Genomic DNA, 13367 nt, shown 5'->3' with positions numbered 1-13367 from the left:
CGGACTGAGGGGTCCCGGGTTCGATTCCGGTCAAGGGCATGTACCTGGGTTGCGGGCACATCCCCGGTGGGGGATGTGTAGGAGGCGGCTGATCGATGTTTCTCTCTCATCGATGTTTCTGACTGTCTATCTCTCTCCCTTCCTCTCTGTAAAAAATCAATAAAAATATATAAAAAAAATAAATAAAATAACAACAGTAAACCACAGAAGAGGAAGGAAATGCACAAAGGTCTATATAGGCAGCAGTCCTGAGAGAGGAAGCCAGAGTGTGTGCCGCCTGGTGGTCTACCCTGGTACTGCAATGCCTGGAACAGCCTCCAGGTGGAGCTGAGAGAGGGCAGTGGGCAGGGGCTATTGTCAGGACTGGGCTGCAGCCAGCAGGGAACGGAGCAGCAGGACTGGGAGGTGAAGGTGACATGACTGAACACCTGCAAGCCAGTGCCTTTGTGCACACGTCTTATTTAGTCCCCACACCAGAATTATCCCCATTTTACAGATGAGCTAGAACTGAGGCTCAGGACACACCAGCTACCCCAGCCCAGTAAGGGACAGAGCTGGGATCGAAACCCGGGTCTCTATTACCCCAGAGAGCCCAGCCTCTTTATTTCCTTGGGGCCCCTGTAGAAGGGCCTTAGGTCCTACAGGGTGATGGCCATGGGGAATGTGGACGGAGCTCAGATCCTGTGTAGGACCATCAGGCAAGTCGCCTGTGGTCCCCAGAGCCTACAGGCCCTCGCAGAGAAGCAAGTGGGGACAAGAGCACCTGAACCATGGGCACAGGCCCCGGCCTGTGTGGAGGTGAGGGTGGGCCTGCTGGGCCTATGTACCCTGGGCAGGAGGGGCAGCTGCCCTCACGCCAGCCTGCCCGCCTCATAGGCCCACACAGCTGGTGAAGGAGAAGGTAAGGCCTGGGAGCGCAGGCCAGGGGGGAGTGGTAATACTCCCAAGGCCCGTGCGCAGTCACCCGCAGTCCTGGGACAGCAAGCACACAGGAAGCTGGGACGTTTAGGGATCCAGGGGCTATGATGAGACCCTGAAACTATCTTTTTTTTTTTTTCTGCTGAGAAGACTTAGTGCAGAGTACACCTGGTGCAGAATGTGCTAGAAGAAAGTCAGCTGGGCCCTCATTGAAGTTGGAGGAACCTGTCATCTCTCCCTCAGCAGGGAAGGCAGGCCAGAGTGCCCGAGGATCTGCATGGTCTGATGCTCAGCCAGGCCTCGTGGCTGAAGCAGCCGAGTGGGAGGTCAGCATGGCCCGGCAGCAGCCTCAGAACACACTTTCCTGGACCCAAAGAAAGGCCCTCCCCACTCAGCTGGAAGAGGAGAGACCAGAGAGAGCCCACCTTTTCTCACACCACCACACAGCCGTGCGTGTGACGTGGCCATGGAGGTGTGGGGTGTGGGTACCCTGGTCACTTCTCACAGTCCCAAGCCACTCAAGGGAGGCTGAGCCTGGCAGGGAGCAGGAAGGGAGACGGGCAGGGCGGGAGGCACCTCACAGAGCTCCACAGACCAAAGCTCTATGGAGTAACCGAGTTCTGATCCCACCGTCACTGATCCACTCGGTGCCATTGGGGTCCACAGCGGCCAGGGCAACAGCTGTTGTTTTTTTAAGATAGAATTCACTTATTATAAGTGCACAATCTAAGTTTAAACCCCACCAAAAATTTCATTTCAGCTGGTCTCAGGGACACAGGCCTCAACAATTAACTGGTCTCTTCATCATCCTCAGGGGCCCAAGTTGCAGTGGGCAGTGGCCCATGTGGAGGAGAAACCTAACCCTACCTGTAGGTCTAGGGACAGGTGGACTCATGGACCAGAGACCCTGGCTGCGGTCACACAGCAGGGACATTGCCAGATGCAGTTACCCATGAGCTACTGGACAGGGCTCTCTCCCAATAACTCCAGGTCCTGTAGATTTTATTTCCTAAACCAGTGGTTCTCAACTTTGGCTGCACATTAGAATCACCTGGGAATCTTTTTAAAATCCTGATTTCTGGGCCTCATCCTCCGGAAATTCTGTTTGTTACTAATGTTGTGGCCCGACCCCATAACAAACAGAATTTCCGGAGGATGAGGCCCAGAAATCAGGATTTTAAAAAGATTCCCAGGTGATTCTAATGTGCAGCCAAGGTTGAGAACCACTGTCCTAAACCAGCCCTGAGCAAACTACCGCCCATGGGCCAGATTCGGCCCATTTGAAATGAATAAAACTAAAAGAAAACAGACCGTACCCTTTTATGTAATGATGTTTACTTTGAATTTATATTAGTTCACACAAACACTCCATCCATGCTTTTGTTCCGGCCTCCGGTCCAGTTTAAGAACCCACTGTGGCCCTTGAGTCAAAAAGTTTGCCCACCCCTGGTCCTAAACCATCCCAAATGTGCCCCCTTCTGCCCTCCTCTCTGTCCATATCCCCATCACCTGCCCCGCACAGAGCAGCAGTTAATGACCTCTAGCTGCCTCTTGGCCTCGCCCATTCTCTCTGCAGCAGCCCCAGGGAACCCTTGAGAACCTTATACACCTCTCTGCTGTTCAAACACATTCCCTCCCCCTCACTCATTGGATTAAGCCCAATCTCTGCTGAGGCCCTGAATGGCCTCCTGCCCCCCTCCAGTCTCTGCTTGCCGAAAAGGCCCCAGGTCAGCTTCTCTCAGTTCCTCCTCGACTCTCCTACTTCCTCTTCTGCCTCCTATCCCTCCGCAGTCTGGGCTGGTGGTTGGGCCCTTAAGGCAGAAGAAAACACAAGTCAGTTTGGCAATAGGAAGAACATGGGGACCAAGGGGAGGGGGATAGCTTGATGGGGGCGGCAGGGGAGGGGATCAGAAGACACTGAGAAGAGGGCCTCTAGGCCAAGCCTTTGGGTGTAGACTGGTTTTAATATGTTGTTGTTTTTATGATTTGAGAGAGAGGAGGGGAGTGGGAGAGAGAGAAACATCAATGAGAGAGAATCATTGATCAGCTGCCTCCTGCACGCGCCCCCACTGGGGATCGAGCCCGCAACCCGGGCATGTGCTCTGACCTGGAATCGAACCGAGACCTCCTGGTTCATGAGACGACACTCAATCATTGACCCACACCGGCGGGGCTAGACTGGGTTTTGACGGAGGGTAAGCTGCATGTGTGTGGGCAGCGGGCCAGGGCCTCCAGGAGGAGGGCACAGCCACCTGGGCGGGAGTGCACCTCCAGTTTGACTGGAGAGGACCTGTGGGGGCTGGGGTGATGCTTCCTTCATCATTTAGGCCCCAACTACGCCTGGAAAGACTTTCCTTTTCACTTTTGCAGGAAGAGGAGCTTCTCTTTTTCCTTCTCCAACCAATGTTTTATTGAACGCTTTCCACGGCCCAGGTCATGGCCCAGAGGAATCCAAAGACGAACCAGCCCTAATTCGTGTCCTCCAGGCCCGGGGTTTCCCAGACCGGGCTGAGGACCAGAGTGGGAGATGGCCACGGGTCCCAAACCCCACCTTCCTGTGGCTTTTCTTAGCCAAGACAAGACGGGCTAAAATCCTCCAAGAAGGGTCTACTAAACCAGGAGCAAACAATGGAAACCAGCTCCTAGAGGACTTGAACTAGAAAGGCAGTCAGACTTTCCACAGGTTCCCAGGCCCCCTCTCAAGCCGAAAACATAGCCTTTCTGTCCTCCCCAGAGAAACCTGCATGCAAGCCCAAGGGCAGTCACAGTCTCCAAGGCCTCCCCTGCCCCCACCTCCCCTGCCCCAGCCACTCCCAGATATTGTTCATCTGGATTCCAATCTAGACCAAGCGTGTCAAACTCATGGCCCGCCTCCTTTATTGATCTAGACATTTTATGGCGCAAGGGCTCTTCCTCGGCTCTGCCCTGCACATCCTAGGATCTGAGCGCTGTCTTCCCTCTCCCTCTCTCCAGTTTCAAACACAGCAGAGTAACAGAAAGGGGGGAGGAAGCAGAACTTTTAGTATTATAACCAGAAATTGAATACATTTTTATTGATTTCAGAGAGGAATAATGAGAGAGAATCATTGATCGGTAGCCTCCTACACGCCCCCTGACAGGGAATCCAACCAGCGACCTGGGCATGGGCTCTGACCTGCTTCATAGATCGATGCTCAACCACTGCGCCATGCTGTGGGGCCAGAAATGTAACATTTTAATTAGAAGTTGCCAACAAGTGACAAATAAGATGCAGCCTTTCTTCCCTACATACTAGTATTTCTAAATTCTCCGCATTATTAACTGGTACACCTAGTATTTCTAAACTTAGTATTTCTAAATTCTCATGCTTCTCGGAGGGTTACGGAGGAAAGGCCCGCAACCTTCCATCTGGTTGAGAGAAGTCTCCCTCCTGTGTGTGTGTTTCTTTCTTTCCTAAGGCAATTGTATCCACCACCTTCTGTCGTGGCAGTCCACTGTAGATTGGGAAATCCTTAAAACTTCAGGGGTTTTCTGGCTCGTTGGCTCATCTTGATTTCTCCACACAGCCAGCTGAAGATTTCCTGCATTTCGTTATCGCCACAGAAACAGTTTTCCTGCCCGTGGCCACCCCGATGGCAGTCATGACATTTACTTTGACAAAGGAATGTCCCGTCATGTGACCTCCAGAGGTGGTCTGCCGGCCCCTGCAATTCCAGATAGGAGTTCGCCCACATGGTGACTGCTTCTGGTGCTTGTCGCTCCTTGGGGCACATCTGCATTTACATCTGGAATAATGTTCCTTCTGCCTGAAGGGCTTCCTTCAACATTTTCTGTAGATGCTGGAAATGAGTTATCTCGGGTTAGACGTCTGAAAAACTGACACCCGCGTTGGCCACCTCATGATCCAGGGCCTCGTGCAGAGTACCCAGCGGGTGCTGCATCCGAGAACAAAGCCCAAGAGCATTTATGGGGATACAGAAAGTATCTGGCACCCAATCGGGCAAAATTCACAATGTCTGGTGTCCAATCACAAATTACCAGGCATAAAGAGAAACTGGAGAAATGCCAACCCATTAAAACTGACCCAGAGCCGACACAAACAGTAACATTAGCAGACAAGGACATCAGAACAGCGATGATGACTGGATTCCATACGCCCCCAAAGCTAGTGGAGGGTGACGAAGGGGCGCTGTAGAATTCTGGATGGGCTCTGTGTGTTTTCTTTCAGTATTTTAAAGATTTGCCCCCACTGTGTCAATCGTATTGTTTCGAAAGAAAAATCTGTTGTCATTCTTATTTTTGCTCCTCTCTGTAACATGTTTTCCTTAGGTTCTTCTAAGATTTTTCTCTTTATCACCATTTTTTTTTTTTGGCAATTTAATTATGATGTGCTTTGGTGTAGTTTTCCTTGTGTCTATTATGTTTACGATTCATTGAGCTTCTTCGATCTATACTATAGGTTTTATAGTTTTCATCAAATCTAGAAATTTGTCTTCCATGATTTCTTCATTTTTTGTGTACCATCATCTCTTCTGCCTACAATTTTTTACATCTGTATTAGAATGCTAAAAATTGTACCATGACTCACAGGTGCTCTGTTCATTTTTTTTTAAATTATTTTTTCCCTCTGAGTTCCATTTTGGATACTGTGTATTGCTATCTTTGAGCTGACTAATCTTTTTATTTGCAATGTCTAATCTGCTGCTAACCCCATCTAACATATTTTTTTATCTCATAGTTTTCATCTCTAGAAATGTGATTGGGATTTTTATATCTCCATATCATTGCTTAACTTAAAAAAAAAAAAAAGGCTCTAGCCCTGGCTGATGTGGCTCAGATGGTTGAGCATCATCCCACGTACTGAAAGGTTGTTAGTTCAATACCCAATCAGGGCACATGCCCAAGTTTCCAGCTCGATCGCCAGGAGGGGGTGTGCAGTAGGCAGCCAATTGATTTATCTCTCTCATTGATGTTTCTCTCTCTCCCTCTCCCTTCCTCGCTCTAAAAAAAAAAGTCAATAAAAATATAGGCTCTATTTTTTAGAGCAGTTTTAGGTTCACGGCAAATTGAGTGGAAGGTAGAGTTCCTATATACCTCCTGTCCCCACACATGCATAATGTCCCCCGTTATTAACACTCCTCACCAGAGCGGTACATTTGTTACAACTGAGGAACCTACACTGACCCGTCATCATCACCCAAAGCCCATAGTTTACACGAGGGTTGAGGCTTAGTGTTGTACATTCTCTGGGTTTGAACACATGTATAATGTCATTTATCCATCATTATATACCCACCGCATGATACAGAATAGTTTCACTGCCCTAAAAACCCCATGTTCCCCTTCATCACTCTCTACTAGCTTTTTGAGCATATGGGATACAGTTATAATCACTGTTCTGATGTCCTTGTCTGCTAATGTTAATATTTGTGTCAGCTCTGGGTCAGTTTTAATGGGTTGGCATTTCTCCAGTTTCTCTTTATGCCTGGTAATTTTTATAGATAACTCTTTTTTTAATATTTTTTATTGATTTTTTACAGAGAGGAAGGGAGAGGAATAGAGAGTTAGAAACATCGATGAGAGAGAAACATCAATCAGCTGCTTCCTGCACACCCCCCACTGGGGATGTGCCCGCAACCAAGGTACATGCGCTTGACCGGAATCGAACCCGGGACCCTTCAGCCTGCAGGTCGACGCTCTATCCATAGAGCCAAACCGGCTACGGCAATGCCTGGTAATTTTTGATTGGACATCAGACATTGCGAATTTTACTTGATTGGGTGCCAGATACTTTTTTTAAAAAATATATTTTATTGATTTTTCACAGAGAGGAATGGAGAGAGATAGTTAGAAACATCGATGAGAGAGAGCCATCAATCAGCTGCCTCCTGCACATCTCCCACTGGGGATGTGCTCGCAACCCAGGTACATGCCCTTGACCGGAATCGAACCCGGGACCCCTCAGTCCGCAGGCTGACGCTCTATCCACTGAGCCAAGCCGGTTTCGGCTACCAGATACTTTCTGTATCCCCATAAATGCTCTTGGGCTTTGTTCTCGGATGCAGCACCCTCTGGGTTCTCTGCACGCTGGCCCTGAATTACGAGGTGGCCAGCCTGGAGCTGAGAACAGGCACTGTTCCCGCCCCGGGTGAGCTGAGGCTTGTTCCCTCGCATCCAGTCGGATGCTTTCCTCCGGCCGTGGGTCTCCTCACCTGCTGCACTGATGAGCCCTCAGCCGGGCCCTGGAGGAGGCCCCTCTGCAGTTCTCTCCTCGCCAGTGGCCTGCGCTGTGAAGTCCACCGCCCTGGCTTCCCTGCACTTACGGCTCCATCTTCTCAATGTAGGGAGTCCACTGGCTCCACTCCCTGGCCTCGGCATGGACACTGTCTCCAGGCAGGAGAGCTGGGGCACTCCTGGGGCTCCCCTCTTTGCTTCTTGCTCTCAGAGAGTTCCTGTTGTTGTCTGATGTCCAGCAGCTTGAGAACTGTTGTTTTGTTGTTTCTATTTTATGGGTGTGTGTGTGTGTGTGTGTGTGTGTGTTTTGTTGTTTTTTGGCAGGAAGGTAAATATAGTCCCTTTTACTCCATCTTGGCTGGAAGCAGGATTCTACATCACCCTGATGTGGTAAGTTTATGGGATGGAATATCATACAACCGTGAAAAGGAATGCCTTAACCAGTCACAAAAACTACATATTGTGTGATTCTGTTTTTATGAAATGTCCTGAAGAGGCAAATCTAGCGATCAGAACGCAGAGCAGTGGTTGCCTAGGGCTGAAGCTATAGGGAATTGGGGGGAGGGGGCAGTGGTGACTAAGGGTATGGGGTTTCTTTTGGGGGTGATGAAGCAGTTCTACAAATCTGTCAATAGTTGCACAGCTCTATGAACACACTGAAAACCACCAGCATGTACACTTTAAATGGGTGAAAAAGAAAACAAATGCACTTGAGATACAGGACTTTGCAAAAGTCAGTTTCAAAAGCATGCCAAGAGGATGGAACAGACTGACATACCTCGATGTGGGGTCGGGGGGACGAGAAGAGATAAACCAAAGAACTTATATACTTATATGCGTAGCCATGGACACGGGCAATAGGGTAGTGAAGACCTGGGGGAGTGGGCAGGGGCTGGGAGGAGGTCGGAGGGGGGAAATGAGAGATATCTGTAATACTATCGACAATAAACAACATATTTAAAAAGTAAAAAAAAAAAAAAAAAAAAAAATCGCCCTCCCCCGCAAACCAAACCAAAGCATTCCAGGAGGAAATCTGGAGGCAGAAGGATTCCCTGAGCAGATACCTGTTTACAAGAGGCTTAAAGCATGCAACCCAAGCCCCAGATATGTTCAGGGGCCTCTGGCCCGGGTGCAGAGGAATGCTCCCCACGCCAGGCAGGGCTGGTTCTCTCCGGAAGAACACAGAGGAAATCAGGGCTGCGTGCTGGGCAGGGGGCACGGAGGGTGGCACGTTGATCGCTAAGGTCTCACTCCTCAGTCCGGGCAGCATCAGTCTATGCTCTGCTTCACGTCTAAGAGTTTTCTTAACAAGATCACTTGTCGGATGACTCACTCCGCCTCTCCCCTGACGTCGGGTCCCGCCTTCCCTGGGCCCGCACAGCGCCCACGGAGGAGGACTTCGCACGGCTGATGCAGAAAGCACCCGGATGGCGTTAGGAACAACTTCCGGAAGCTTGTTCTGGGCTTGTCCCAGAAAAACGCAACTTTCCCACCCCCCTTGCCCATGCTGTGCCTCCCCATCTTCAAAAGCCCGAGGAAGCCTACGGGCAGCTCCCTCGGGGCCCCTGTGCCAGGCTCTAACTACCCGCACCTGCAGGCCACAAGCCAGACACTGACTAAGCCCATACCTTGCTTCCTGCGAGAACTCACGTTCTACCAGCCTCACCTGGGCCTCGGACAGGAGGGGAGCAGAGCACCTGTCCCAGGTGACAGGCTGGAAGCACAGAGCCTGACCCCCTAACCCCTGACCCCTGACCCCAGGCAGGCCAGGGCTGAGAGCAGGGCTGCCCTGGGGAACCACATCCCTGGGCTCCCACCATGGGCTCCGCCCGGCTCCCAGGCCTTGGCTCCTGCTCCTTCCTCTGCCTGGGACGCTTCCCTGACCCCAGCCTCTCGCCTACTCATTCCTTTTAACTTTTAAAAACTGTGAAATGCCACCTCCATAGAGAGAGCACATAGAACAATGGACAGGGCAACAAAGCATTTTAAAGGGGTGCTGGGTACCCAGCCGTTAGGTCAAGAGGCAGAACGCCTACTTGCTCTTTAAAAAACACCTTTTAAAAGTTATGAAACGTTTTGACCATAAAGCACAGAGATGAAAACAAGCATCCAGGACCCTCCCCCGAGCCTAGGAGCCTCTCACGGTTTCCCTTACCTTCTTCAGAGTTTGTCCAAGAGGCAGAACATTCCAGAGGGAGCCCCAGGCCTTTTCTGCACCCCCGTCCCCTGCTCTCTTCCCCCGGAAGAAGCCAGAGTCCTGGCCTGGCGTCCTCGCCCTGCAGGTCTGCACACTCCACAGAAGTTTGCCCCCCTGGGGCCGAGCAGGCCCTGGTGCACGAAGGAATGCATGAGTTCGGAACAGAGCCCGGCACCGCTGCCCCGCCCACCGCCTGCCCGCCTGCCCCACAGGTGAAACCAACAGAAAGCCCAACGCCCCTCAGAAGGAAAAGGAAAACACCTCCTGAGCAGCAAATAGGAGGGCCTTGGGGCATGCATCTCAGGCAGGAAAGGAGAGGCTGGGGTCTTCCAAGGCCCTTCGGAGGCCTGACTCGGGGGCTGTATTAAACATCCAAGGACCTAACTTGCTGAGGCTACAGCTAGTGAGCATTGAATGCAATCAGGTGAAAGACCCAGGGAGGGCCTCGGGCCCCAAACCTCATGACTCAGGCCTGGCTCACACATTTGGGAGACTTTCTCTGCCCCCTCCCCCTTCTTTGCTACCAGGTTCCGTGTTTTCAGTTGTGTGCATCTCCCCCCTCCCCAGCCCCAAGGAGATGAGGTTCCTGGGAGGGTGGTCAGGACTCAGAGAAACCAAAACTGTCCAGCAGCCTCTGGCCTCACACAGGACCCTATCTGAGGTCACCTGCTGGGCTCAGTCAGGATGCAGGAGGGGGCCGAGGAGGAGGAGGGGGGGGAGGAGGGGGAGGGGGAGGAGACAAGTGCCTGCTGGGCTGCAGAAGTATAAACCCCCAGCCGGCAGGAGTGAGGCCGAGGCCATTAGTGCGAGTCCTGAAGCCCACTAGCCCCTCCCACCATGGCAAATGCCGCACACCCCCGTATTTCCTGCTATTAAAGCCAGCAGAAAACAGGGACCTCCCAGCTCATATCAGTTATTCCCACCTTAAGAAAGAATAGATCAAGGAAGTGCGACTATAATGTTGGGTGAGTGCCAGAGAATGGGGTTGAGATACGGACTAGCCCAGAGAGCCTCTTAAATGTTAGGGGAGCTGTCTAGATGTGTCACCTCGCGTCTGAGTCTCTGCAACATGGTCCTCCAGCAGTCCCTTGCAGGAATTTTCCCCCCAGGCTCTAATGACAGGAGATAGATGAAAAACCCAGCACTATATCTGTGCCAAGCGAGTCCTCCGGGGCCTGCGTCCTCTGGCCACCAGAGGGCGCTGCAGCCCGGCACACACCTTCTCACCAATCTTTGGCTAGTGGTCAGCCTAGGGCAGGGGGCCCCCGGGTTACATCCTGCCCAGCACAGGGCCTGGGCGGTGATTTCGCCTTGCAGGCTGTGGCCTGCTCAGAGCAATATTTCTTGTCTTCACCTGGAAGACTGGGCAGAAGGCAGAGTCCCAGTCTCACCCACAACTGGTCCCCAATCTTGGTGCAGATTGGGCCCTGCCCAGAGATTTAAAAAGACAGATGCCTGGGCCCCCTTCAGAGATCACCATGTTATTAGACCTGTGCCACCTGGGCATTGGGTTCCAGTGTACAGTCAGGGCTGAGTCCTGCTGGCTAGGACCTGGCAGGGTGGACATGTCCGTGTTGCTCTGCCTGGCACACATTTCAGATGGGGGGGATGCTCCCACCAGCCCTGCCGGGGGGCCAAGCTCACTGGTTTTCCCTGTACCTACGCAGCAGGTGGGGTGGGGCAGGCCCGCCTGCTTCCGGACCTCGGATCCCAGTGAAAGTGTGGCTCTGGGCCAAGCCATGAGAAGCATTTCCTGAGGCAGCCGGTCAGGCTTGGCGCCTGCCCAACTCTGGGAATAGGCCTGGAGCCGCCCAGGCAGTTCGTCTGGGTCCCCCACAGCTGCGTCCCCAGCCCAGGCTGCTGGCCTTTCCTGGGCTTTGCCGGGCACCACAGGGTACCCAGCATCAGGCCTGACGGGGCGCCCGAGCCAGGCGCCCCTTAAGCAGGCAGGGGTTAATGATCCTGTTTCACAGATGAGGAACCCGAGGCCTGGTAAAGAAGTGTATGGAGGCCCTAGCTGGTTTGGCTTGTGGATAGAGCGTCAGCCTGGGGACTGAAGGCTCCTGGGTTTGATTCCGGTCAAGGGTACTGTACAGAGGATTAGATGATCTGAAAATCCTGAGAAGAATAAAGATGGAGAGACTGGGTAGTAGGAGAAATGAAGCAAGGCAACTGACCGGTATCTCTCTCTCCCCCTTTCTCTCTCTCTAAATATCAGTAGAAAAATATCCTTGGGTGAGGATTTTTTTTTTTAAGAAAGAAATGTATGGAGGTTCCACAGAGTGTGAGTGACAGAGTGGAACTCAATCCGCCATAGGCACCATGTTCTTCCCACCACCCTCCACTACCTTTGGCTGATGAAGCACTCATTTCCCCATTCTTCCCAGGAGACTGGAGCCTCCGAGCTGCAAGGAGGGTGGTGAGAGGCTCTGAGTGCAAACACCCACCATATTTTTGTTCTAAACTCTCTGGACAGCCCCAGTGTGTGTGTGGGGGGGGGGGGGCTGTGTGTGCTGCAGCACAGGAAGGGCACAGGGGTTCCAGGGGCCTCCTCTGGGCTCCCCCAGTCCCAGCATCGCCCAGGTGCCCAGGCCGTGCTGCCCTCCCTGAGGTTTGCATTGCTCTCTGCACAGCAGGGATTCAACCCGTGTTTCCTGAGGGTGGTGGGTGGAGAGGGGAGAGGGACATTTGATCTCTGGGGAGAACTGGGCTCCCTCATCCTCAGTCTCCTCCCCAGGCCAGCACCAACCCAATTCATCCTGCTCCTCTCCAGCTGTGGAAACTTGTGCCTCAGCCCAGAAAAGCAAACTTGCTGGAAGTCAGCTGCTTTGCAGCTGGGGCCAGCCAATCAGGCGCGAGGGGCACCTCACCCATCTCTAAGGACAAAGGGCTGAGGGCTGGACCAGAGGGGCCGGGGTGGGGGGGCCCCAGGGGGAACATGCTGCCTCAAGGCCTATGCCCCAGGGACAGAAAGAGGGAGCAGAGAGAGAGAGAGGTGGAGAGGAGTAGGAAGCAGGAGAGGGGACACACAGAGGTGGCAGGAGGGACTCTGTAGGCCAGGGGACCCTGGAGCATGGCTCTCAGCCACTTGGCATTTTCTCACCTTTTCCTCCTACCCTGCTCCCCTCCCCTTCTCCAGGAAGGCAAGGGCTCCTGAGAGGTAGCTTCTAGAACTCAGACACAGACGCCCCTGTGGCAAGGACAGGGATACACAGTAATGAGATGGGAGTTACATCTAACATCACTTGACCTTGTCCCCATTTTACAGATGAGGAAACAGGCTTAAAATGATGGACATGCCAACGTCTTGTGGCCGTTCTGCAATTTGAATCCAGATCTGCTTGAAGCTTGAGCTGCATTAACTTTCTCTTCTCTGTCCTCCTTTCTAGTCCGGCAGCCTCTAAGCCTTGGCACATGCCTTCCGGCCAGGCCTTCACCTCTCTGCTTTTCCAGATCGACCCCTCACCCCCCTGAGACACTGTCTGCAAGCACCCCCTCCCATCACCCCATGAGTCACCTGGGCTCTGTAAGCCACCCAGAGACCCAGGGCCCCAGAGCCGGGGGAAACCCATAAATACAAACACATTTGCATGAAAGCACAGGGTGTGTGCCTGCAGCTATCAGCTCAGTTAGCTTCCAGGACACAGCAGCCAAAAGTGGGAGCAGCCACAGCTTCCTGGGACAAACAGGTCCCGACAGCCAGGTTGGTACCAGTTGGTGTTTATTTAGACACACAAATAAAAGAGCCTGGTGGTTCAAACAGCTTGTGCTCCTTTTTTTTTCTTGTCATATATATATTTTAAAAGATCAACACATTACCCCAAGTTTTTTCTCTCTACTGAGCAATATATACAGCTTGCTATATATATGTGTGTGTGCGTATACATATATATGCATATATATAATACATTTTTTTCAATAGATAACTACATTCAAGTAATGAAACACAGGATTTACAGTTTCCCTCCGAGGGCAGAGGAAAAGCAAATTCACACTCAGTTCACAGAAGAAGTACCATTAAGAGCCCAGCCAGACAGGA

Source organism: Myotis davidii, unplaced genomic scaffold (assembly GCF_000327345.1).
Source record: "Myotis davidii unplaced genomic scaffold, ASM32734v1 scaffold111, whole genome shotgun sequence".
NCBI classification, from domain to species: Eukaryota; Metazoa; Chordata; class Mammalia; order Chiroptera; family Vespertilionidae; genus Myotis; species Myotis davidii.
The sequence above is the reverse complement of the archived record's forward strand: the minus strand, read 5'-3'. Positions refer to the sequence as shown.